The sequence below is a fragment of the Bos mutus genome, chromosome X (assembly GCF_027580195.1).
Source record: "Bos mutus isolate GX-2022 chromosome X, NWIPB_WYAK_1.1, whole genome shotgun sequence".
Lineage (NCBI taxonomy): Eukaryota > Metazoa > Chordata > Mammalia > Artiodactyla > Bovidae > Bos > Bos mutus.
The window spans coordinates 91,594,371-91,620,261 of record NC_091646.1 but is presented as its reverse complement, the minus strand read 5'-3'; the positions used below and the strand labels follow the sequence as shown (position 1 = coordinate 91,620,261).

General features: G+C 46.0%; 1 long non-coding RNA gene across 2 annotated transcripts in view; it reads left to right on the top strand.

Moving 5' to 3' along the window:
* The window catches only part of LOC138986462 (uncharacterized), a 58,169-nt gene that overhangs the window by 7,802 nt on the left and 24,476 nt on the right, over window positions 1-25,891 (top strand). The window contains exons 3-4 of one of the 2 annotated variants that reach the window (XR_011463312.1): window positions 19,685-19,812; window positions 21,341-21,472. This is a non-coding gene — a long non-coding RNA (uncharacterized lncRNA). Of the gene's footprint in view, window positions 1-19,684; window positions 19,813-21,340; window positions 21,473-25,891 lie in introns of those variants that run through there. The other variant, XR_011463313.1, reaches the window with a different exon arrangement.

Here is a 25,891-nt window from a genome sequence, read left to right as displayed (position 1 = left end):
ATGAAACTGACTATCTTAACCATTGTAAGTGTACAGTTCAGTGGTATTAAGTACATTCACGTTTCGAAACCATCACCACCGTCCTCCTACCTCAGTCTTGCTCCCCGTGTTTTCATCTGTTCCGCAGGCCTTGAGGGTGACCTTAAGAAATGCAGATTTGATCTTGCCACCTTTTACCTCTTTAAATTCTTTCAAGACTGCAGACACCTTGGTTAAATTCAACATCCTCTGCCTGGTATAACAGCCCTCCATGATCACGACTCTTGCTTCCATTACTGTTTTAATTTGGGTGCCTCCCAAAGCTGACCCTGAGCCAAGGATCTGGGGGCATAAGAGAGGTGATCCCAGGAAGCACAGTGAGGGATTAAAAATCAAGACAGGGAAGGGAGGAAGACCAGTATAGGGTCCGTTCATGAGCAGGTTATCAACATGAGCAACTGGGGCTCAATTCTGCTGGTGCCTCTGTGGGATCCTGTGTAGTACACCCCTCAGAGTATCTATCCACCAACTCCCATCCAGTGGTGTGCTAGTAAACCAGATTTCTTGGAGAACGAAGAAAGTCCCAATTTATGGTATTCGCCAATTGCCAGGGTATAAATATTCCCACTGTGGCTGATTGGAAGCTACCAGTGTTTTAACAATTGGCTTGCAAATTTTCTGAATATGTTAACAGTCAGGCTCCAGAGCTCGTACCACGGCTCCAGCACACCCCGGCTCTCATGAGTTGAGGATGATTTCTGGGAACTAAGCACTTAGGATCTGCCTGCACATATGGTAGCCAGCTGAGCTTGCTTCAGAGGCCTGAGAACTCCCTCTGATGGAGTTTCAGGAAGTCCTCGTGTATTTGGGAAATCTTTCCAGGTGCCTTCTGGGTTGGGTGGAAGGACATGGGTGGGACGCCAATAGAATTTGCGGTTAGGTCTTTGCTGGGCTCTTGCTCCCTGCTTGGAATGCCTGTTCCTTCTTAGCCCCCCACTGCTGAGTTTCTGCTCATTCTTCAATACTCATCTATGGTGTCACCACCTCTGTGAAGCCCTTCCTGATTCCCCACAAACTGTCCTTGCTCTCATGACAGCCTGGAAGCGCCCCTTAGTTTGTTAATTGCTACCTGCCTTTGTCCTTCACTGCACTGCAAGCTGCTCAGGCCCAGGGATGTTGTCTATCTGTTTCTGTAACCACAGTGGTTAGCCCAGTGCCCAGCGCAAACTTAGCTACTTAAGAAACAGGTGAGTTTCCCCACCCTACCCTAGCACATAATGATTGAGTCAAATTAACACTCTCCCCCATTTCCCCTTCCCTGTTTATATATCCACTGCTCAATCAATCAGTGGGTCTCTACAGCTTTATGGCTTATTCCCATGCTTTTCCAAAGAGGACTTTAGGCAACAAGCAGGTGCTTCTTTTCCCATGAAGGTGTGAGCGACCATATTTTCTAAGGCAATGATCAGGACACGTGATCTGACACATGTTCCAACACATGGTCTGACAATGGGACAGAATATTTTAAATCACCACCGTCTCGGAAAATCTGGACTGCATGGCTCCATGTAGAAAGGAGCCAGGAGCCACGGCCTCGTCATGCCCACCCAGAGCAGGCAGGAGTGCTGTTTTAAAGACCTCTGTGATTGGAAAAGCGGCATGTGAAGATAGCTGAAGAGAGAAGTTGATTTCTGTGGCACTCTAGCTGGAGTGATCGTAGGGAGCAGGGAAAAATTTGTGGCAGAAACAAGCTCTCATTAAGACCATATGCTGTATTTCTAATCGATGGCTTTTAGAAGTAATTCCCCGACATTTCATTCATTTTTACTGCCTCCCCTTCAGGGGCAGGAAGAGCAGCATTGTTAGCCCGCCTTTATAGATGAGGGTATTTAGAAACAGAGAAGTTCAATGGCTCAGCCCCAGTCACAGAGTGAATCAGAGACACTGCCAGCCTTGAATCCAGAATTCCGACTTGAGCTTTTGTGCCAAGATCCCTTGGGGCACATTTCCTCTCTAATTTGCATAAATCATCAACATTTTTTTCCAAGCTTGTGCTGAGAAAGCCCCTTTTCAAACAGCGGAAACTCCCTTTGCCTTCTGTCGCCTTAGTTTTATTTTATGAACCAAATTCTCTTACTTCAACACGTAGACTTGCTATTTTCCCTTCCGTTGAGCCCTTTTTGAAAGAGGTCGTGACCTTTGCTTAGAGATGCAGTGGAAACGGGTGAGCCTAAATGAAATAAAACAGAGGATCTGCAGGCCAGATAAAGTGTAATTTCAACTAATGTTCAAAATCCCATGCAGTTGATTATAAATCTTGGATCCTGGCAAGTTATCAGGAAAGTAAGAATGAATAAATGGCGTTACCAATGTTTGGACCCCGTAGGGTGGAAGATGTCCCTCCAACCTTGGAACAGATTCCTAGGATTAGAAATAAAAAACTGGGCATACCAGAGCTATCAAAGCTTTGAGAAATTTCAATTTGGAAATATGTAGGGAGCCATACCTGAGACTGAAGGTATGTGAGCCTGGGCTTTTAATCACCAGCATAATTAAATAATTACTCACAATCCTTTCACATATTTAAGACATTCTTAGCTTATGACCTCATCTGTCTGATGGTCCTTAGGTGACTCCAGTATTGAGGTTTCTGGGCATGAACTACGCTTCCTGGAATCCCAGGTCAGCACTTAGTGCCTTGCTGACACTCACAAAATACTAATAATCCTCCTGAAAGTAAAAACATATGCAATGTGTTTGGAAAAATCTTTTCCTCCCTGTCAAGTATGCTAGATAATCAAAATAATTTATGGCTTGTCTGTTTAACCAGTAGGAAAAAAAAAAGGAGTTCTATCTATCTGAAATCTTTGGTAAAATAAAGTTCAGCACAGAGGAAAAGCTTTTTGTCTACATGACATAGTAATTTACTTTATTACTTATCACATTAGTCAGCTATTGCTGCAATCATGCTGTGTAACAAAAGTTTTAAGCACACCCGAACTCAGCAGCTTTAAATGTTTATTTCCTGCTCATGGGGTGGGGGTTCTGTTGATCTCAGCTGAGTTTGGCTGCATGCTGTAGCTTGGGTCCAGGTCTGCTCCACGTGTCTCTTCATTTTCTTTGGGCCAGCAGCTTCCTGGGTACATCCTCATCTTATGGTAGATCACCAGAGAGCAAAAGGCAAGCCAAACAATGCAAGCACCTTTAAAGTCTTTGCTGGCATCACACCTGCTCACTCTCCATTGGTTACAGCAAGTCACAGACTCAAGTCCAAGGTCAGTGGAGCAGGGGCGGACAACAGCCCAAGAGGGAGGGGCAACGGGAATAAATATTTACTGAATAATACTCCAGTCTCTCACAATTATCATCCCTAAAAACCTGTGTTATGGACTGAATTGTGTGAAGTGTGTGAAAGCGTTAGTCACTCAGTCGTGTCTGACTCTTTGTGACCCCATGGACTGTAGCCCACCAGGCTCCTCTGTCCATGGGATTCTCCAGGCAAGAATACTGGAGTGGGTTGCCATGCCCTCCTCCAGTGGATCTTCCCAGCCCAAGGATCGAACCCAGGTCTCCCCGCATTGTAGGCGGATTCTTTACCATCTGAGCCAGCAATGAAGCCCATGGACTGAATTGTATCCCCCCCAAATTCATAATGTTTTAGCCTGACCCCCCAACCCCTCAGATTATGACTGCATTAGGAAATACGGCTGTTAATGAGGTGATTAAGTTGAAATGAGGCCATTAAGGGAGCCCTAATCCAAACTGGCTGGTATCCTTATAAGAAGAGAAGGACATTTAGATACACAGGGGAAAGGCTGTGAGAGGACACAGCCAGAAGGCAGCTGTCTGCAAGCCAAAGAGAGAGGCCTCGGAAGAAACCAAACCTGTCAACACCTTGATCGTGGGCTACCAGCCTCCAGAACCGTGAGACGATACATTTCTCTTGTTTAAGCCACCCAGTCTGTGGTATTCTGTTTTGACAACCTGAGCTAACATAGCATGTAAACCCCGTGCGGGTGACTCAGGGATGTGTCTTACTCACTGTGTTGTCTCTCCCACAGAACTTAGCACATTACCATGTGTACATATTTATGTATATTTGGTGAATGAATGAAGTCTTCTCTCAGTTTTGATATCAATAATTATTTATTTTATCAGCCAGACTCATGGTTAGAAACCTGTTTAAAGTTTTTTTAAGCACAATGGAAATTTTTGGGGTCAGATGACTGGGGCAGCTTGTAACATCTACAGAGTGATTCTAGGAACCAGGGCCTCACCTGCCAGATCCTCTCTCCATAGTCTCTCACTGAGGCACTTGGCCTTGTTTTTATAGAGAAAACGACTACCAAGAGAATGCCAGATTATATTTTCCAAAAGTAATGACAACAGTATCTCCCATCCCAGCCGCTCGTCTAACAATGTGACTTTGACATTCCTCCCATTGAGAGGTAGGGTCTGTGTTTTTCTGCCTTTGAATCTGGGTGGGTCTGTGACCACGATGAAAGTGACACCATGTGACTAGGCTAGGTCATAAAGGACAGTACACTTTCTGCCTTGTTGGCTGGAAAAATTGCCTTCGGTGTCCTGAGCTGCAGTGGCAGAAGTCCAAGGCTGCCATGCTGTCAGGAAGCCCACGCTACATGGAGAGAACACATGAAAGTGTTCTGGCCAAGAATCCCAGCTAAAGTCCCATCTAACAGCCAGCATCAACCACCACATAGGAGTAATGCTGCCTCCACATGACTCTGGCCCCCAGCCATTGAGTCCTCCCTGTTGAGGCCCCAGATGTTGGGGCATAGGGACAAGTCCTCCCCACTGTGCCCCATCAGAATTCCTGACCCACAGAACCTGCGAGCATGATAAATGGTTGTTTTATGCTGCTGTGCTTTGACCTAATTTGTCCCATAGCAATAGTAAGTGGAATAAAAAAGCTAGGTTTACATTCTTAACAGCTACTTAGAAAATTCTGAGAAAGGTCTCCAATTGGCCAGGGTTGAGTCACATGCCTACCCCTTGAGCTAACTGCTCCATCCAGGAGGAAGTAGATTAGCTCTAGCCTAGTTTATGTGTGTGGAGAAGGCAATGGCAACCCACTCCAGTACTCTCGCCTGGAAAATCCCATGGATGGAGGAACCTGGTGGGCTGCAGTCCATGAGGTCGCTAAGAGTCGGACATGACTGAGGGACTTCACTTTCACTTTTTGCTTTCATGCATTGGAGAAGGAAATGGCAACCCACTCCAGTGTTCTTGCCTGGAGAATCCCAGGGACGGGGGAGCCTGGTGGGCTGCCGTCTCTGGGGTCGCACAGAGTTGGACACGACTGAAGCAACTTAGCAGCAGCAGTGTATATATGGAGCTTCTCTGGTGGCTTAGCTGGTAAATAATCCACCTGCAATGCAGGAGGCTCAATCCAATCTCTGGATCGAGAAGATCCCCTGGAGAGGGAATGGCTACCCACTTCCATATTCTTTCCTGGAGAATCCCATGGACAGAAGATCTTGGCCAGCTGCAGTCCATAGGGTCACAAAGAGTCAGACAGTACTGAGTGACTAAGCACACACAGTGTGTATATGACAATCCCAATCTCCCAAATTTATCCCTGCCCCCCCTTACCCCTGGTAACCATAAGTTGTTTTCATCTATAACTCTATTTGTTTTCTAAATAAGTTCATTTGTACCGTTTTTTAGATTTCACTTTTAAGTGATAGCATACGATGTTTGTCTTTTTCTGACTGAGTTACTTCACTCAATACGACAATCTAGGTCCATCCATGTTGCTGCAGATGGTATTTTTTTGTCCATTTTTATGGCTAAGTAATTTTCCATTGTATATATGTACCATATCTCCTTTATCCATTCCTCTGTTGATGGACATTTAAGTTGCTTCCATGTCTTGGCTATCGTAAATAGTACTTCAATGAATATTGTCGGTCAGTCGCTCAGTCGTGTGTGATTCATTGCTACCCCATGGGCTGGAGCACTCCAGGCTTCCCTATACGTCACTGTCTCTCGGAGTTTGCTCAAACTCATGTCCGTTGAGTCGATGATGCCATCCAACCATCTCATCCTCTGTCGTCCCCTTCTCCTGCCTTCAATCTTTCCCAGCATCAGGGTCTTTTCCAGTGAGTCAGCTCTTCACATCAGGTGGCCAAAATATTGGAGTGTCAGCTTCAGCATCAGTCCTTCCAATGAATATTCAGGGTTGATTTCCTTTAGGATTGACTGGTTTGACCCCCTTGCTGTCCAAGGGACTCTCAAGAGTATTCCCCAGCACCACAGTTTGAAAGCATCAATACTTTGGCGCTCAGCCTTCTTTATGGTCCAATTCTCACATCTGTACATGACTACTGGAAAAACTATGAGGGCTTCCCTGATGGTTCAGATGGTAAAGAATCTACCTGCAATACTGGAGACCAGAGGTCTATCCCTGGGTTGGGAAGATCCCCCTGGAGAAGGGAATGGCAACCCATTCCAGTATTCTTGCCTGGAGAATTCCATGGACAGAGAAGCCTGGAGGACTATTAGTTCATGGAGTCAAAAAGAGTTGGACACAACTGAGTGACTACACTTTCACTTTCTTTGACTATATGGAGCTTTGTCAGCAAGGTGATATCTCTGCTTTTTAATATGCTGTCTAGGTTTGTCATAGCTATTTTTTAAGGAGCATCTTTTAATTTCATGGCTGCAGTCCCCATCTGCAGTGATTTTGGAGCCCAAGAAAATAAAGTCTGTCACTGTTTCCATTTTTTCCCCAATTATTTGCCATGAAGTAATGGGGCTTGATGCCATGATCTTAGTTTTCTAAATGTTGAGTTTTAAGCTAGCTTTTTCACTCTCCTCCTTCACCCTCATCAAAAGGCTCTTTAATTCCTCTTTGCTTTCTGCCATAAGGGTGGTGTCATCTGCATATCTGAGGTTATTGATATTTCTCCCGGTAGTCTTGATTCCAGCTTGAGCTTCATCCAGCCTGGCATTTCTCATGATGTACTCTGCATATAAGTTAAATAAGCAGGGTGACAATACACAGCCCTGATGTACTCCTTTCCCAGTTTTGAACCAGTCAGTTATTCCCTGTCCAGTTCTGACTGTTGCTTCTTGACCTGCATACAGGTTTCGAAGGCGGCAGTTAAGATGGTCTAGTATTTCCATTTCTTGAAGAATTTTCCACTGTTTGTTGTGATCGACGCAGTCAAAGACTTTAGTGTAGTCAGTGAAGCAGAAGTAGATATTTTTCTGGAATTCCCTTGATTTTCCTATGATCCAAGGGATGTTGGCAATTTGATCTCTTGTTCCTCTGCCTTTTCACAATCCAGCTTGTACATCTGGAAGTTCTCGGTTCATGTACTGTTGAAGCCTAGCTTGGAGGATTTTGAGCATTACCTTGCTAGTATGTGAATTGAGAGCAATTGTGCAATAGTTTGAATATTCTTTGGCATTGCCTTTCTTTGGGACTGTAACGAAAACTGACCTTTTCCCTTCCTGTGGCCACTGCTGAATTTTCCAAATTTGCTGGCATATTGAATGCAGCACTTTAACCGCATCATCTTTTAGGATTTGAAATAGCTCAACTGGAATTCCATTACCTCCACTAGCTTTGTTCATAGAGATGCTTCTTAAGGCCCCCTTGACTTTACACTCCAGGATGTCTAGTTCTAGGTGAGTGATGACACCATCATAGTTATCCGGGCCATTAAGACCTTTTTTGTACAGCAGTGAATATTGAGTGCATGTATGTTTTTGAATTATGATTTTCTCTGGATATATGCCCAGGAGTGGGATTGCTGGATCATATGGCAGCTCTATTTTTAGTTTTTTTAAGGAATCTCCGTACTGTTCTCCATAGTGGCTGCACCAATTTATATTCCCACCAACAGTGCAGGCAGGTTCTCTTTTCGCCACAGTCTCGCCAGCACTTATTGTTTGTAGATGTTTTGTTGATGGTCACCTGACTCATGTGACATGATACTCATTGTAGTTTTGATTTGCATTTCTCTGATAATTAGTGATGTTGAGCATCTTTTCAAGTGCTTTTTGGCCATCTAAGGTAGATGGCTTTTTCTTTAAAAGAAGATGGGAGGAACTTCCCTTGCAGTCCAGTGGTTAAGACTGTGAACGTCCAATGCAGGGGGCATGGATTGGATCCCTTGTCAGGGAACTAAGATCTCCCATATGCTGTGCAGCGTGGTCAGCAAAATATTTTTTTTTAATTGGGGAAAAAAAGAAGGTCAGAGATCAGGCTCTATTACTCACAAGCGGTGTGACTTTGAGCGAGTTACTTTGCCACCCTGAGCCTAATAAGAATATTTTTTCTACTTCTCTGGCAAGTTGTTAAGAGTGTGTTAGAAGCACTTTTCATTTTAGTCAAAGTTTATGTTGTCAGTCATCACTTGGAAGCAGGACTTCAATGTCCTGCTGAGGTGTCCACATTGCAGTCTGCATTCATTTCCACATGGCTGCCATCTTCTCTTTTCCATCCCCGAACACACACACATACTCGCCAGTTGCATATGACGTGCATGCACACATATTGTTGTTGTTTCGTCACTAAGTCATGTCTGACTCTGTGTGAACCCATGGACTGTAGCCCGCCAGATTCCTCTGTCCATGGGATTTCCCATGCAAGAAGACTGGAGTGGCTTGCTATTTCCTTCTCCAGGGGATCTTCCCGATCCAGGGGTCAAACTTGCATCTCCTGCATTGCAGGCAGATTCTTTACCACTGAGCCACCTGGGAAGCCCACATACATGTTTTAAATATGTATTTTTCATATATTCCCCACATAACCAAACCTTTCTTCTTTTCTGAAAGCCAGTAATATTTTTGCAGCCTAGAAAATTTCCTAGATCAGTAAACTTTTTCTATAACAGGCCAGAGAAGAAAAATTTTAGGCTGTGTGGGCCACGTGGTTTTTGTTGTGACTACTAAACTCTGCCCTTGCAGACAAAGCAGCCACAAACAATATATAAGTGAATGGATGTGGCTAGGTTCCAATAAAACTTTATTTACAAAAACAGGTGGTGGGCCAGATTTGGTGCACAGGCTGTAGTTTGCTATAGAATCTATATCAACACTGTCCAATAGAAATATAATGCAAGCCACATATGTAGCTACAGAGAGAGGGGATGTCTCCCTAGTTTCAATTCCCAACCTGCAGTAGCACCAGCTCCCTTGTTGCAAGAGAAGGTATCCAGGCAGAGCATCAAAATACATGAATACTGCAGAAAGGAAGTTGTCAGAGTACAGTGAACTGTCTCCCATAGCTGCCCATGAACTCAAGCAGGCCAAAGGGATAAGGAATGGGGCATCAATAGTGTCTGCCTTGGGGAGCAAACCTAAGGAAGAAGTCTGTGCCTCGGATGGTAGAAGAGTGAAATGTGGGAGAGGGTACTAGGGCATTGGAGAGATCACAGTGCTGCTGGATCAAAGCTTTCCTGAAGCCAGCCAGATCTTAACTCTGGACTTTAAGGTTATATGAGCCAATACATCCCCCAATCAGTATGTAAGCCGGTTTTCACGTGGAGTTTCTATGTCTTGGAAAGCAGTTTTTACTACTCTATAAACAGGCTAATTAACTCAGAGATTCTTTGGATGCTGAATAGTCCTACTATAAGAATTGAGATTGGCAGAGGTGTGAAGTTTCTCATTTAAGTGTTTCTCAGCCCCCCTTTATTTGATAGGAAACTTCCCTCCCATTCCAGCCCCTCAATCAACAAAACAAGTGCAACATTTTCCCCCTCCAATTCTATATCAGTAGTAAAATAAGACTTAAGAAACATCCTGAGGAGTTTGGGTAGAATCTATTTCTGAATTGCATGTGGTCCAACCTATTGGCTGAAGCAAAGTGTAAACAGAAACCATACCATCAGTAAAGAAGATGTGATACACACACACACATGCTGGAATACTATTCAGCTATTAAAAAAGAAGGAAATCTCGCCATTTGTGACAGCATGGATGGACCTTAAGGGCACTGTGCCAAGTAAGATAAGCCTGACAGAGAAAGACAAATACTGTATGATGTCACATATGTGGAGTCTAAAACCAAGACAAAACAAAACACATAGAGAACAGATTGGTGGTTGCCAAAGGCAGGGGATGAGGGGGAAGGCAAAATGAGTTGAAGGAGGTCAAAAGGTACAGACTTCCAGCTATAAAATAAGTAAGTCATGGGATGTAACTACAGCATGGTAGCTCTGGTTAATAATACTGCATTGCAGGACTTGAAAGTTGCTAAGAGAATGGCTCTTAAAATGGCTCATCACCAGAAAAAGATTGTGTAACTATGAATGGTAATGAATGTTAACTAGACTTACATTGTACTGATCATTTTCAGTATATACAAATATGGAATCATTATGTTTTTTACTTGAAACTAATATAATGTTATATGTCAACTATATCTCATTCAAAAAAGAAAGAAGCCCTCAGTCCAAAAGAGACCATGGCAGGTATGGTAGGTTGTTGGGTCCCTAAACACACATCTCAACTCTCCTCTCACTGACAGTCCTTTAGAGCAAGGCTCTACCTCCAATAACCCACTTTCCCGTACATCTGTGCATGAGAGATGGCCCTGTGATTCCATTCTAGCCAGGGGGACACGGTCAGAAGTTAGCTGGCATTGCATTTTCTGTTGCATTTCCTTTGGCTGGAGTGAGGGGCTGGGGAGACAGACAGGCCCTGGCTTCTTCTTGGCCTTTGTGGGCCACCCTCCTAGCCCTGGACTCATTCATTACCCTGACTCCTTATTGCCTGAGGTAAATCAGGGCCTTTGCCATTAAGCTAACAACCACAGTTATTGAGTTTCTCTTATGGGCAGCTGAATGCAGTCCTGTGTGATGCAGAATTATGGAAACCTCTGCCTCTTTACTTTCACTGGGATATTCCTTTACCACCTTCCCAAGGATCACAGGCATGTCGGAGACCTCAGAAGGCCTAAACTGTGGCCATGTCCAAATCAGAACATATGAAAGTGGATAGAGCAGAGCTGAATGGCCATTGGAGGACCTTGGCAAGCTTACTTTTAAAAGTCTTCTGGGAATTCAGAGTAGATCATACAGGGTTGGCTGGTGAATGAGAGGCTTGTTCATCCCTCTCATTGGTATAGACTTGGCGAGTGAGAAGTGCCCAGATCTCAATTCCAATGCATGGAGGGAGAGGGGTGCCCCCCACCGCTGCAACAACGACAAGCAGTGCCTGGGACACCAGCTGGGTGTCCTACAATTCAACTCAGTTCTGAGCCCATCTACCGGAGATAGAAACGGATCCCGCAGGCTCAGTCCCGCAAGACAGCCCTCCACCTGCAAGTCCAAGTTGTCACCTGTGCTTCTAGCTACTAGCTCTAAGTCAAAGGTTCCCTCAGTCTCCTCTCCTCAGGTTCAATTAATTTGCTAGAGCAGCTCACAGGACTCAGAGAAAGCTTTTACTTACTAGATAACTGGTTTATTATGAAAAAAGGTATGTCAGGAACAGGCAGAGGAAAGAGATGCATAGGACAGGTGTGTGGAAAGGACAAGGAGCGTCCATGCCCTTCCTGGACTTACCACTCTCTCCACTTCTCCACGTGTTCACCAGCCCGGAGGCTCTCCTAAACCCTGTCCTTTTGGGTTATGCAGCTTCATTACACAGGCACAATTGATTAAATCATTGGCCATCAACGAGTGATTCAGCTTCCAGCGCCTCTTCCCTCCCAGGAGATCAGGGGATAGGAATGAAAGTTCCAAGCTTCTAATCACAGGGTTGGTTCCTCTGGTGACCTGCTCCTATCCTTAATAAGGAGTCCAAAAGTCATCTCATTAACAGAATAAAAGACACCTTTATCACTCTGAGCACTTAAGAAATTCCAAGAGTTTTAGGAGCTCTGTGCCAGAAAGGGACGAAGACCAAATCTATATTTCTTATTGTCAATCACGCAATCACAGCATTCTCGCTTGGACGCTGCCAGAGAAGAGTGAGCCATCAGAGGCTAAATGACAACCCCAAGCTTCACAATGGGCAACATCTCCCATTTCTCTAGGACCTGAGCGCTCACCAAACCCTCATCCCTCACGAAAAAGGCCTTTCATTTTAGCTCCTGTGCTCTCAGGCACCCCCATCATTCTCTCCACTTTTCTTCGCTGGTAGTTTATGGCATTTAAAAAACAACCATCACAACAAATTGCCTTTTCTTCTTGCCTTTCCAAAAAGAAACCTAAGTGCTGGTATTATTTTCCACTTTTAATCACGGCTTGACAGAGATGGAAAGTTAAGTCATGTAATTGCTTTTGTGTTTTGTACTTCTTTTCACTATTTTGGAAAAAAAAGAAATAGTTCAATGGATAAAATGTGGGTTTACACCAAACCCCAAACATCACGAGCGTTAATGGCAACCATGTGTTATTCTGGAGAATATGCCCCTACTCTGTGGGAGCGAGAAAAAAATCCGGCGCTGCTCGGCTTGTACGCAGAGGAAGCCAAAGAGTTCCAAAGGTGTGTTTGGGGACAGAGAGCTGTTTCAGGTGTCTCAAAGTAAAAAAAAGATATATTTTGTAAAAATGTAAGATGTAGATAACCATAGGCATACTTGCAGCAAGATTGCCTTCCCCAAACTATTGAGTCCTGAAACATCAGTCTCAGAACTGGAAGACTGGGATGCCTGGAGGCACATGTGGTCCTTCCCGCCGCCTTCTGCCTGGATCATCCATAAAACCACTGGGCCAGCATGTGGCCCTCTGTGCAGAGGCCAAGGAGAGGGGATGCAAACAGGTGGAGTGGCTGCTCGGCCTTGAATGCCCCCTATGCCCACTGAGAACGGAGCTGGAATGGGCTCTCCACCCAGCATGGATCATTCCCCATCTCTCCCGTGGCCAGAAGCCTCAGGTGAGCTGGGATGGTAGAGAGATGAGCTCAGTAGAGACCCACTTGGTTCCAGGAGCCATGACTTGGCCCCACTGAATCATAACTGCCTGCTGGAAGGGATGGTGAAACCCCAGTCTTTATATGTATGAACTTAGCGACTGCTCCAGGACTAGAAGCAGAGCTGTGCTCGGGAGCATCCAGCCCCAAATTGTAAAGTGGGTAGGAATTTCTGCTCAGTGACAAAGTCTGGTGTACAGAGATGAATGCCCTTTATTTTCCTTTTCCTTTTTACTTACTTTTTCTTCTTCTTTGTTTGCAGTCTCTAAGTTTCTTTTAACATGAGTTTTTAAAAACAAGCATCCAGTAGGTTGGGGGGGGAGTGCAGTGAGGGTGGGAGAGGAATGGAGGGCAGGGCAGGGGGAAGGAATTCCGCTCCACTGGTTATAAAGCTCCAGAATTAACTAGAATTACCTTGGCTCTCGAGCTCTTATTTCCACTGATGGTGGAAACTGTCAGCATGCCAGTTCAATCCAGCTCAGCACTTCTTGTTTAGAGGTAGTTCCTCTCAGGGTAAATGCGGCCCTCCCTCATCCTCACCTCTTCCTTTCCCTTCTCCCAGGGGTGATCGAGGGCTGGCCCCTGGCCCTACAGGCCACTGCTGGTACTCCCTGCTGCTGCTGCTAAGTCGCTTCAGTCGTGTCCGACTCTGTGTGACCCCATAGATGACAGCCCACTAGGCTCCTCTGTCCCTGGGATTCTCCAGGCAAGAATACTGGAGTGGGTTGCCATTTCCTGGTACTCCCTAACTTCTGCCCAATTGGATTATCCACCTCTAGATGCATACCAAAACTCTCCAAAACTCAAAATAAACACAGTATTTATTTTTCCAATAAAATCCGTGATTTGAGCAGGGCTTGGTAGGGACAGCTCTTTGGTGTCAGCTGGGGTGGCCTGAGGACTGGGGGTTGGCATCACTCCATGGCCCCCTCAGACAGTGGTTGCAGGGTGTCGTCTGAGACCTCATCTGGGGCTGTCAGCTGGAACACCTATACATGACCTCTGCCTGTGGTCTGGGCTTCCTCACAGCATGGCAACTGGGCTCCAAGAGGAGAGGGGTTGGAGTACGCCACTTGGCCTTTCATGACCTAGTCCTTAAAAATCGTGTGGTATCACGTCATCACATTCCATTTGTCAAGGTGGTCACAAAAGCCTGCCAAACTTCAAGAGTTGGAGAGGACGACTACTTCTTGGCGGGGGCGGGGGTGGGGGTGGGGGTGGTAATGGCACATTCTAGAAGAGCATGTGAATTCATTAGTGTTGTATAGGCTGCTTTCCAAATACAGTCAACTATAGCCTCTCTTTCTTCCTGCATTGGCTGCTGATCATTTTAGAGCTGCCACAGTCTCTGGTTCCTGTGGTCCACTCTAGTCCCCTCACTACTACCCAGAGGCCTTTTGGTTTTCCAGCCTCACAGCCATTTCTGTGTCCATCCTGGGAATGGAGACATTTACACAGCTGTTTCCTCATGCTTGAGAATGCTGTTGGCCTCCAGGCCTCCTGGGCTATGGCTATCCTATGGCTCCTCACCATGTTGGATGTGAGGCTTCTCTATATAGCTTGCAGCATCCCTGGTCTCCTCTGCTTGAGCTCCGGCCTTCTGGGGCCCATTCCAGCTGGCAGACTCCACATTAAGGACACTTTCTGTAAATTGTATCCACCATTCCATCTTATCCCTTATTGGCCAGAACTTTGTCACACGGTCACATCTAACTGGGAAATGTACACCTTGTTATGGCAAACCATGGGTTCAGTGAAAAAGTTAAAGTTTAAAAAAAAAAAAGTTAAAAAAAATTTTTTTTTAATCAAGGGAGAAAAGAATAGTTTTTTGGGGGGTGGGATGGGGAGGACTCCTATCTTAACAACAGAGGTAACATTTAACCTGAGAGCTTCAAGATGAGTCAGAGTCAGTAATAATAGAACTAGGGGAAGAGTATTTTAGACAGGGAACAGCAAAAACAGGCAGGAAAGAGCATGGCTTGTTCAAGGAATAGGAGTATAATTAGTGAAGGATGTGACTTGGGGAGGTGAAGGCAGGTAGACAGAAGGAGAAAGATGAGATGAAAGGAAAGGTGGGTAACTGTTAGACAGTGGAGGGCCATATTGGCTAGTTTGGATTTTATTCTAGAACGTGTTTCCTAGCAGACCTCCCGCTTCCCTGGTAGCTCAGCTGGTAAAGAATCCACCTGCAATGCAGGAGACACAGATTCCTGGGTCGGGAAGATGCTGTGGAGAAGGGATAGGCTACCCACTCCAGTATTCTTGGCTTTGCCTCTTGGCTTAGATGGTAAAGAATCTGCCTGCAATGCATCAGACCTGGGTTCAGTCCCTGAGTTGGGAAGATCCCCTGGAGGAGAGCATGGCAACCCACTCCAGTACTCTTGCCTGGACAATCCCCATGGACAGAGGAGCCTGGAAGGCTATACAATCCATGGGCTTGCAAAGAGTCGGACACAACTGAGTGACTAAGCACAGCACAGCAGACTCTCCCACATCTACAGTTCCCACAAGTAGCAATTTTTTTGGAGGGGTGCAAAAGTCCTTTAAAAACAAATATTTATTGACTGCCTATGCAGGACAGGAAAATAGAAGGCATCGTGGCGGGGGGGGGGGCGGGGAGGTGGGTAGGAATAGCTTGATATTGGAGTATTAGCATTTAGAAGTTACCCAGCTTGGTCCATGTATTGATATTAGCTGAGTATCTCTGGGCAAGTTACTTAACTTCTCTGAACCTAAGATTCATCACTAGGCAACATTGTGAGTTTTAAACAAAATAATACATACAAAGGTTCATGGTGAACTCAAGGGGCCTTGTATATACTATTGTTATTGATATAGGGCTTCCTCTGTGGCTCAGTGGGTAAAGATTTCACCTGCAATGCAGGAGATGTAAGAGACTCAAGTTCAATCCCTGGGTCGGGAAGAACCATGGAGGACGGCATGGCAACCCACTCCAGTATTCTTAACTGGAGAATACTCCAGTTAACTGGAGAATGGGGTTGCAGAGTTGGACATGACTGAGTGACTGAGCATGTTATTGATATATTAATATAATATTAATGTGTAAGTTTATTACACTCTTTCTGGAGTACCCAAGGGCCTATCTGAGGGTAGGTGGGGGAGGGGAGAGGATGGATGTAGAGAAGGACCTAGAAGGAAAATAGCTGAAGGGAGGGGCCCTGGGGAGTCACCAAGCACTGGGCCTTGGGGGGTGGAGTCAGGAGGGACAGCAGGGGTTACCAGTGTCAGGGGCCATCTCTGGATCCCCTTGGCCCACTTCTGAGTTCGCCTGCAGTTGCACTGAGCTGTTTCTAGAGAGCTTAAAGGGCTTGCTTCTCTTTCCTTCTCGGCCTGTGGACTTCCTTTGGCACCAGGGATCTTGCTGGAAGCATGCAACCTGGAAATGCCACAGAGTGAGCATCCTGGGGAAATGGTCAACCCAGCTAACCCCGAGTTGGGTGTTTGGAGTGGGGATGTGTTCTGACATGTGTCCCACATAGCCTCTTGGGGTCTTGGGTGGGAGGGAGCTGCCACCCTCAGGGTAACTTGCTCATCAACACCCCCAGAATGGGCTTCCCTCTTCATCTCATCTCCCTACTCCCTCACCATGCTTCCGCGGGTCACCTTCCGAATAAGCAACCTGCACCCGAATCCTCAGCTCAGGCCCTGCTTTGGGAAAAACTGCAGCCAAGCCCCATTCCCAACCCGCTTCCCTGATGTATAAAGTGAAAGGCCTGAAAGCTCTCTCTCCCGGCTCCCTTCACAATTATGGGTGGCCACGTGACCCGCTGCCAGGTATTGGCTCATAAGCCAAAGCCTTTTGGAAGGTTTCTTGGAAAGCTTTCACTTCTTTATAAAAGGAACAGATATTTTTGCTGCTGGCACACCTCCCCCGCCTTCCTGCCTTGACCATGAACATGCTCTTAGAGCTGCAGCAGCTGTCTTGAGGCCAGAAGGGAAGACCAGGAGGATCACAGAAACGCTTTCCCTGATGTATTAAGGCACTGAGCTCATATCTATAGACGTCGAATTCTAGACTTCTTTTGTGAGGAAAATAACCCTTGGGTTTGTTGAGGATGCCATTCACAAAGTGCTCAGTTACTTGCACCCTAATGCAGTCTTAACAGATACTGTTGCTCAGGGTGCCAAGGTCAGGGGCAGCTGCATCCTAATTTCCCAGTCGCAGAGACAGTGAGTCAGGCTGCTCTGCAGCAGACTGGCAAATCTAGGAGCAGCACACTGCCCCTGCCCTGTCAACTCCCTGTCCTGTTCTTGCCCCTCGCCAAATTCCACGTGGGATGAACAAGGCCCCTCCTGGGAATTCTCAGACTTATAGATCAAGGAACACACGCAGCCTTGGAGATCACAGGCAAATCTCTGACCTGCTTCACTAATGTTCCAACCTCTATTTCCTTCTTTCTCGCTTCAGTTTTACAAAAGCAGCAAGCTCTGAAGGAAAAGGATAAGAATCTGTCCAATGCGGGGGGCAAATCCCTGATTCCCCTGTAACGTATTTTTCTTTTTCACTTCCTATCTCGTTTTGTCTTAGAAAGCAAGCCCGTGAAAACTAAGCTTGTGATTTCTTTTGACTGAATCAGGTACGATTGTTAACTGGTATTTACTGAGAGCCTGGATGGCTCCCGGCTAGGGGAAAATACCAACGAGATGAAAGGCCTGTCCTGCCCTAAAACAGGGAACGGTCTACTTAGGGAGGCATGTGGAGGCACCCAAGAGGGCATACAGTTTGGAAGGCATGATAGCATAGGGGTCACAAACGTATGTTCTGGAATGGATGACCTGCATTGAGCAAGTTTCTTAACATGTCTGTGCCTCAGTTTCTTCCTCCGTAAATGGAGAAACTAAATTATACCTAATCCTTGGGATCTGGGGCTTTCCAGGTGGTGCTTAGTGGTAAAGAACCCACCTGCCAATGCAGGAGACGAAAGAGATGTGGGTTCGATCCCTGGGTTGGGAAGATCCCCCAGAGGCGGGCACGGCACCCCACTCCAGTATTCTTGCCTGGAGAATCCCATGGACAGAGGAACCTGGTGGGCTACGGTCCATGGGGTCGCACAGAGTCGGACACGACTGAAGTGACTAAGCACACTTGCAAACCTTGGGGTCATTAGTTGCAGATGAAGTGAATTAGCTGTGATGGTGATGATGATGTGTTCATTCTGCATCGCCGCAGTGCCCAAGACCATGCTTTGTACATCTTAAGCTCCAAGAATGTTTGCCTTCATCTAACACCTATTTCTGAGTATTCAGTTCACACTGGGCACTGTGCTAGGTACCCCAGGCAAACTAGACAGATACCTGCCCTCATGGTCTGCCAGGGACATGCCATGAAAGTCATTACACCTGTGACAAATAAGAACTCCAGGCAGAGGGCCCAGCCTTGGGGTGGGAAGAGGGTGAGTGAAGCCCAGAAGGAGCGCACGTAAGTGGAGGCTGAAAAGAGGTCCAGACACTGTGCATTTGGAGGGATAAGTGTAGGTGGATGATCAAGGTCACATATCAGTGACTGGGGCCTAATGGTGGGGAATTCTGCCAGGGGACCCAGGGCAAGGTGTGTGACAATCACACCCCGTGTGGCCTCCTGAGCTCGGTCCACCTGGCCCCCTGCCTGTTGGCAGCGTGGGGGGACCCCGGGCGCCCATGGGAGCCAGGCAACGATCTCCTGCAGGCAACAGTTCTGATCCAGCTGCGTAGGAAGATTAGCAATGGAAGATTAATTTCTCCTTGTCATTTCCCCAGGGGCCTTAAGCAATCTTGAGAGCAGTTCTCCTTGCCTAGAACCCCGCCCTCAGGAAGCTGGCGGGGATGGGCTGCAGTGTGGCGCCAGGTGAAGGACAGCCCTCAGCCCTCAAGTCCCAGCTTCAGAGCTGGGTGGCTAGCCAGAGAGAAATGTGCGTGCTGAACCAGCATCACGGTCTCGTAATGGACGCCGAACAAAAGAAGGGAGGGCAGAAGCATCGCTTTGCCGAGCGGGCTTTCCATTTGGCTAAGGAGCGTGAAGGACGCTGGAAAGGGAGCTCCGGGATTCCGGGACTTGTGCTGCTGACGGCCACTGGGAGCAGGGCAGTCTTTGTCTCCAAAGAGATTTCTTTTCACAGTCGCGGGCTCTGCCTGGAGGGCGGGGTGCTGAATCCAAGGCCACAGTCTCTCCTTCCTGCTAAAGAGATGGAGCGGGACAGGGCCGTCTTGTTCTGGAGCTGGGGATCCCCGAACTGGACTCCCATGGGGGAGACTGAGGCCAGATCCTAGGAAGGACTTTCCAGTCCGAATGATAGTCTTCACCCAAGAGCTTGGTTAGAGGCTTTTCAGTGAAACCCAGAACACTGTTGTTTGGGATGAATTGGAAGATGCTTAGGCTGGAGGGTGGAGGAATTGTCTGAAGTTTGGGACAGGGTGTGTCTCCCACAGGGTTGTGTTTCCTGGCCACCAAATGGCTGTGCCCTGCAGCCACTCAGCTGTATCCCATGCTGGGCCACTGGTGAAAGTTGCTCAGTCGTGTCCGACTCTTTGCAACCCCAGGACTATACAGTCCATGAAATTCTCCAGGTCAGAATACTGGAGTGGGTAGGCTTTCCCTTCTCCAGGAGAACTTCCCAACCCAGGGATCGAACCCAGGTCTCCCACATTGCAGGCGGATCCTTTACCAGCTGAGCCATAAAGGAACCCCATCAAACCTTTATTGGGAACTGATTGTGTTTCAAATAGGGTTCCACCAGGGTGACGTGGGATGTGGTATTAACCTCTCAGATTCCATTGCTTCATCCCTTACACGGGCTTGATGATGTCTTCCTCATAGGCAGATGGACCCCAGTGAACTATGCAACACAGCCAGCATCCATGGCCATTGCTTCCCTGCCTTCAACTACAGGGAAATGAAACGCGCATTCACAAAATGCGACTGTGTCTCACAAGAGAACTCCTGAGGTAGGTTCATTTTGAGGGGTGGGGAGGGGCTAGCATCTCTGCTCCACTATTCTCGGCTTGTTGGAGGTGATGACTCTCCTGGTCTAAAGACGACCAAAGCAATCGAAGACATCACAGGTTCAGTTTAAAGAAACTGACACCTCCTTCTCTGTGGGTGGTGGATTTTACTTCCAGTCACTTTGTCTAGATTCTGCTTCCCAGGTGGCTCAGTGGCAAAGAATCCACCTGCCAAGCAGGAGATGTGGGTTTGATCCCTGGTTTGGGAAGATCCCCTGGAGAAGGAAATGCAGCTCACTCCAGTATCCTTGGCCTGGGAAATCCCATGGATAGGAGCCTGGTGGGCTACAGTCCATGGGGTCTCAGAGAGTTGGACACAACTTAGTGACTAAACAACAGCCACCCATTGTCTAGGACTGGGTCACAAGGCTGTACTCCACCAGTCTTTGGTAAGGAATATTAGGCCATCATGGTTGGCTTGGATCAAGCATAATTCACCTCCTTAAAAATTCCCTTCCCTGACCACACAACAGGGTGCACATCAGAAAAAACTTGGGGCTTGGCCATGGAAGAAGATGAAGTGTACTTGAGGATACAGAAGGAGAGAAGGGATCAAATCCAGGCTCCCTGCAGTGGAAGCGCAGAGTCCTCACCACTAGACCACCAGGAAAGTCCCTACCTTTATATTCTTGACTATATGTCATATTTCCACCGATAAAGAGAGAATATAACCCTTTGCTGGCAGGAACCTGTTCATTTTTCTATTCACCAGCCCAGGCTCATAGTAGGCACTTTATAAACATTTGTTGTCAATGATGATGACGTGTATAAATGATTGCAAACGTTACGAAGCAGTAGAGTTTGTACATATTTGTTTTTTTGGTTTTTTTTAGAGAGTGGTAAGGAACTTTAGGAAACGTAATGTAATTTTCGAAGCAGTTCTTCAAAGCATTACTCTGAAATTCATTATAAGATCAAGGAGGAGATACTACAGAGAAATAAAAGTAATAAAAGTATGTTGTTGTCTGGTGAGAGGAAGTCAGAAAAAAAAATGACATACATCTAAGGGAATATATATATACACACACATACAGACTTTTTTTTGGGTTCAGTTTTCACTTCCTGCTTTACCAAAGTAATCTATACTGAGAATTCTGCCTCCCCCACGTCCCCCCAAAGTAGTTTTTTTTTTTGGCAGTTTGGTTAACCGAACAAATCAATAGTGGCACCCAGTGGCTAGAAGGGTTAATCAGGGAACAGTAGTTTCTATTTGGATCTCGGTTTCATCAACCAGAGCCACATTAAAAATTAAACCACTGAGTCAAGCATTGAAGAAAATGTCTGTTTGAGCTTTGACTCTGGCGGCATTTTTTCCCACGCCTCCTTTTCTCTTAGCAGCCGAGATCTCACAGGCCCATCCTCCACCTTGGGGCCCAGAACTTGGTGGGGGGAGGGGTCTTAGAAAAAACCTCTGTCGTCTGGCACAGCTACAGGGATTGTGAAAAGCTTGTTTATTCTATGTCCTTTCTAGAACTGAGTGAGCAAGTTTAATTATGTGCATTGCTGGAGTTCCAGGTCTTTCCTCTGGAGGACATTCCCCCCTAAAGTTGCTGACGTCTGATTCTTACTGGATTTCAGAAGGCAAGTGAACCAGAGGAAGCCAAAACCTCTGCCAGTTAACAGGATAACCAATTAACCAAACCAGTGAGAGGGAACACGGGAATGCCCAAATCTAGCTTTGGAGTTCCATCTTCATTCTTCCAGCAGTTAGCAAGGAGCACATGTGACATAGGCCAGACTGGTAATTCCTGAATCACTAGGCTTTGCTAGGTTCTAAATCCTATTTATTGAGCTGCATGGACTGTGCCTCTGACCCAGAAGGGAAAGTAGGCCCAGGTTACATGCTGACATAAGGAAAGAATAATTTTGTGTTCCAAGTAAGCTGAAGGGATCCCCATGGCAGAGGCCATTCATTGTCCCTAACTAGCTCTCCCTCTGTCCCCTCCCCTCGCTATATATATATATATATTTTTTTTTTTTTTTGGCTACGCTGGGTTTTTCATTGTAGCACATGGGTCTCTAGTTGTGGTGTGCAGGCTAAGTTCCCCAACCAGGGATCAAACCCATTTCCCCTGCATTGGGAGGCAGATTACCAACCACTGGACAATCAGAGAAGTCCCATTCTTCACTATTTAAAAGTAATAGAATTTTAGGTGGGCACATAGCCTCCTGGAGAAAAAAAAATTATTTTCCCAGCTTCCTTTGCAGCGAGTTGTGGCATATGACTAAGTTCTGGTCAGTGGAATGTAAGTAGAAGTCTTGCATGGAACTTCTGGGAAGTATCCTTAAGAGGAGTGGTCTTTCTCTGTTCCTTTTAACATTTATTTAGAATCTAGTCCTGATGGCTGGAGCTCATGCAGCCATCTGAGACTGTGAGGTAGTCTGAAATGGTCAAGTGTACCAAGATAGCAGAAATACAGGTCCTTGAACGCCATATCAGTTCTGGTCACGTCATGGACAGGCTTTTCCCCCTAGCGTTTTCCTACTCAAAATGTAGTCTTAGACCAGTAGAATTAGTATCATGGAAACTTGGTAGAAATGCAAATTCCCAGGCCCTATCCTAGATCTACTGAATCAGAAATTCTGCAGATGGGGTCCAGCCATCTGTGTTTTAACAGGCCCTTGGATGATTCTGATGTACTTTATAATTTAATAACTGTCCTAGACTATTAAAATATTTTCCTATTAAGGTATTTTCAATTGATTTCCCCCCAAACCTATTAAGAAAAAGTGTTTAGAACTAGGATACCCTAATATCCCTTTTGTCTGTCTTCTATTTTCCCCACCTATTGTAAGAGGAGATATTATCAAGAGGAGAAATTTTCAATAACATTATGAAAATACATGAATTATGTATGGGTGAGGGCAGGACTCTTTAAAGCATAAGATTTAGGCCAGGCAAGAGCAAAAATGGTCCCACAAGCTAAGAATGTCCAAGGATAAACAGGTTGAGTTCATGGGGGACAGTGTGAAAGCTAATTGCAGGTGTGAGCTTGACTGGGCCATGGGGACCCAAATATTTGGGCAAATATTATTTGGGGTATATCTTTGAGAGTGTTTTTGGATGAGATTAACATTTGAATCGATGGACTGAGTAAAGCAGATTGCCCTCTCGTATGTGGGTGGGCCTTATCCAATCAGTTGAAGGTTCCAATAGAACAAAAAGCTGACCGTCCTGGAGGTAAGGGGAAACTCCTCCTATCTGACTGCCTTCCAGCTGGGACATCTGTTTTTTCCTGTTTTTTTAACTCGGAGTGAAACACTGGGTCTCCCTGGGTTTTGAACCTGAAGGCATTCAGACTGGAACTATACCATTGGCTGTTGTGGGTCTCCAGCTTGCTGATTAAAGACCTTGGGCCTTGTCAGTCTCCTTAATCATGTGAGCCAATTCCTTAAAATAAATCTCTGTCTCTCTCTCTTTCTACACACACACACACACACACACACACCCTCTTGGTTCTGTTTCTCTGACTAATACAGACAGGGAGGCAGTGTGACAGAAAACAAAGACCAAGAGAGCCCCGTATTCAAATTCTGGTTCCATGACCAGCTAGGTGTGAAGTTTCTTATCCTTTTGAATCTCACTTTTCTTCATTTGTAAAGTGGGGCCAATCATACCTTCTTTTCCAAGATTTTAGACAAGACTAAAGGAGATCAGCAGACAAGACTAAAGGAGATCATGTTTGTAGAACACCTAACACGGTGCCTGGCTCATAGTTAAATGCTCAGTAACTGATAACAGTGACAAAGATGATGATCATTATTATGGTTATGATGATGAGACCAGATCCCCAGTGGAGGAATATGAGAAGGGAAGACATCCTGAATCTTTTAAGATCGTGTTTCTTGACTAGCATCTTTCTCAAAAACCATGAATAGGGAAGCCACGTCTGACCTACTTTCCTTGTCATTAGTATGCATCATTATCCACATGTAGAGATGATGGGGGATGTGGTAGCCAGTCTCCAAGATGGGCCCAGTGAGCCACACCTAATATTCCTGTCCTTGCACAATCCCCTGCTACACTGAATCAGGGTGAATCTGCTAGGAATCTACTGTGATCAGTAGACTTCTGTGGATGTGCTGGCATGTGTCTTTTGAGGTTGTTTATAAAAGGCATTGCAACTTTCTTTAAAAAAGCAATTCATTTAGGAATTCCCTGGTGGTCCAGTGGTTAGGACTCAGGGCTTTCACTGCTGTGGTCCAGGTTCAATCCTTGGTCAGGAAACTGAGATCCTGCAAGCCATGCGTTGTGGCCAAAGGAAAAAAAAGAATTCATTTATATTGAGAAATAATTGACATGTAACACTGTGTAAGTTTAAGGCATACAACATGTTGGTTTTATGTTGGGTTGTTCAAAAAGTTCATTTGGCTTAATGAACTTTTTGGCCAACAATACATTTATATATTGCAATATGATTCCCATCATAGCATTAGCTAATATGTCTATCACAATCCATAACTATCATTTCACTTTTTCAATAATTTTAGTTGTTTATTTTTGGCTGTGCTTGGTCTTCGTTGCCGTGAGTGGGCTTTCTCTAGTTGCAGCAAGCAGAGGTTACTCTCTAGTCAAGGTGTTCAGGCTGCTCGTTGCAGTGACTTCTCTCATTGTGGAGCAGGGGTTCTAGGGTGCTTGGGCTTCAGTAGTTGGGGCTCCTGGGCTCTAGAGCACAGGCTCAATAGTTGTGGCACCCAGGCTCATTTGCTCCGTGGCATGTAGGAGCCACCTGAATCAGGGATTGAACCCATGTCCCCTATATTGGCAGATGGACTCTTCACCACTGAGCTACCAGGGAATCCCTATCATTTAATTTTTTTATGGTGGGACCACTTAAGATCTAGTCTCTTAGCAACTTTGAAACTTATCGTACAGTATTGTTGTCTATAATCACTATGCTGGACATTGCAGCTTTCGCCTTGCTTTCTTGTGTAGCTTGCTCTGGGGGACACTAGCTGCCATGCTGTAAGAACATTCAAGAAGCATTGGGAGATTCACATGGTGAGACGTCAACTAGCATGCCACCACCTTGCTGGCCATGATACTGCTCTACCGTGGAAGTGTATCTTCCAGGCCCCTCACTTCACATCTTTTAGCCAAAGCCCCAGACATCATGGAGCAGAGCCAAGCTGTCCCCACTGTGACTGTTCTGAATTCCTGACCCCCAGGAATCAAGAGATGTAATAAATAGTCAGAAATTGTCTTCACATGGCATTCTCCCTGTGTCTTCACATGTATTCCCCTTTCTCTGTGTGTTTGTGTGTATGTCCAAACTTTCCTTTCCTTATGAGGTCACCAGTCCTATAGGATTAAAGTCCCACCCTTACAACCTCTAACTGTGATTATCTCCCTCAAGGCCTTATCTCTAAATACAGTCACATTGGGTGTTTCAACCTTGGGGAGGGGGGGACACAGTTTAGTCCATAACACAGTACTTCAGTATAGATAGCTTGTTTTTAATCTGTACTGTAGAAGAGGTGGCTTTACATCTGTAAGACAATAATGAGGGGTACATATCTCAGGGATGGTTACTTAGCATTTGAAAAACTTGCATCAGAAATCTACACTCCAACAATACCTATTACAAGCACGTTGGCTATCTAGATCTATACCAGAGGGTCCACCAATGAGCACTTTTAAATGTTAGAAGTAAATTTTTATTGACAAAATAAGTGGTTTTCAAGACTTGGGGATTGGCTGCTGCTGCTGCTAAGTCGCTTCAGTCGTGTCCGACTCTGTGCAACCCCATAGACGACAGCCGCCCGTCCCTGGGATTCTCCCCCTGGGATAGGCTCCCCCGTCCCTGGGATTCTCCAGGCAAGAACACTGGAGTGGGTTGCCATTTTCTTCTCCAATGCATGCAAGTGAAAAGTGAAAGTGAAGTTGTTCAGTCGTGTCCAACTCTTCGCAGCCCCATGGACTGCAGCCTACCAGGCTCCTCCATCCATAGGAGTTTCCAGGCAAGAGTACTGGAGTGGGGTGCCATTGCCTTCTCTGGGGGATTGGCTGCTGCTGCTGCTA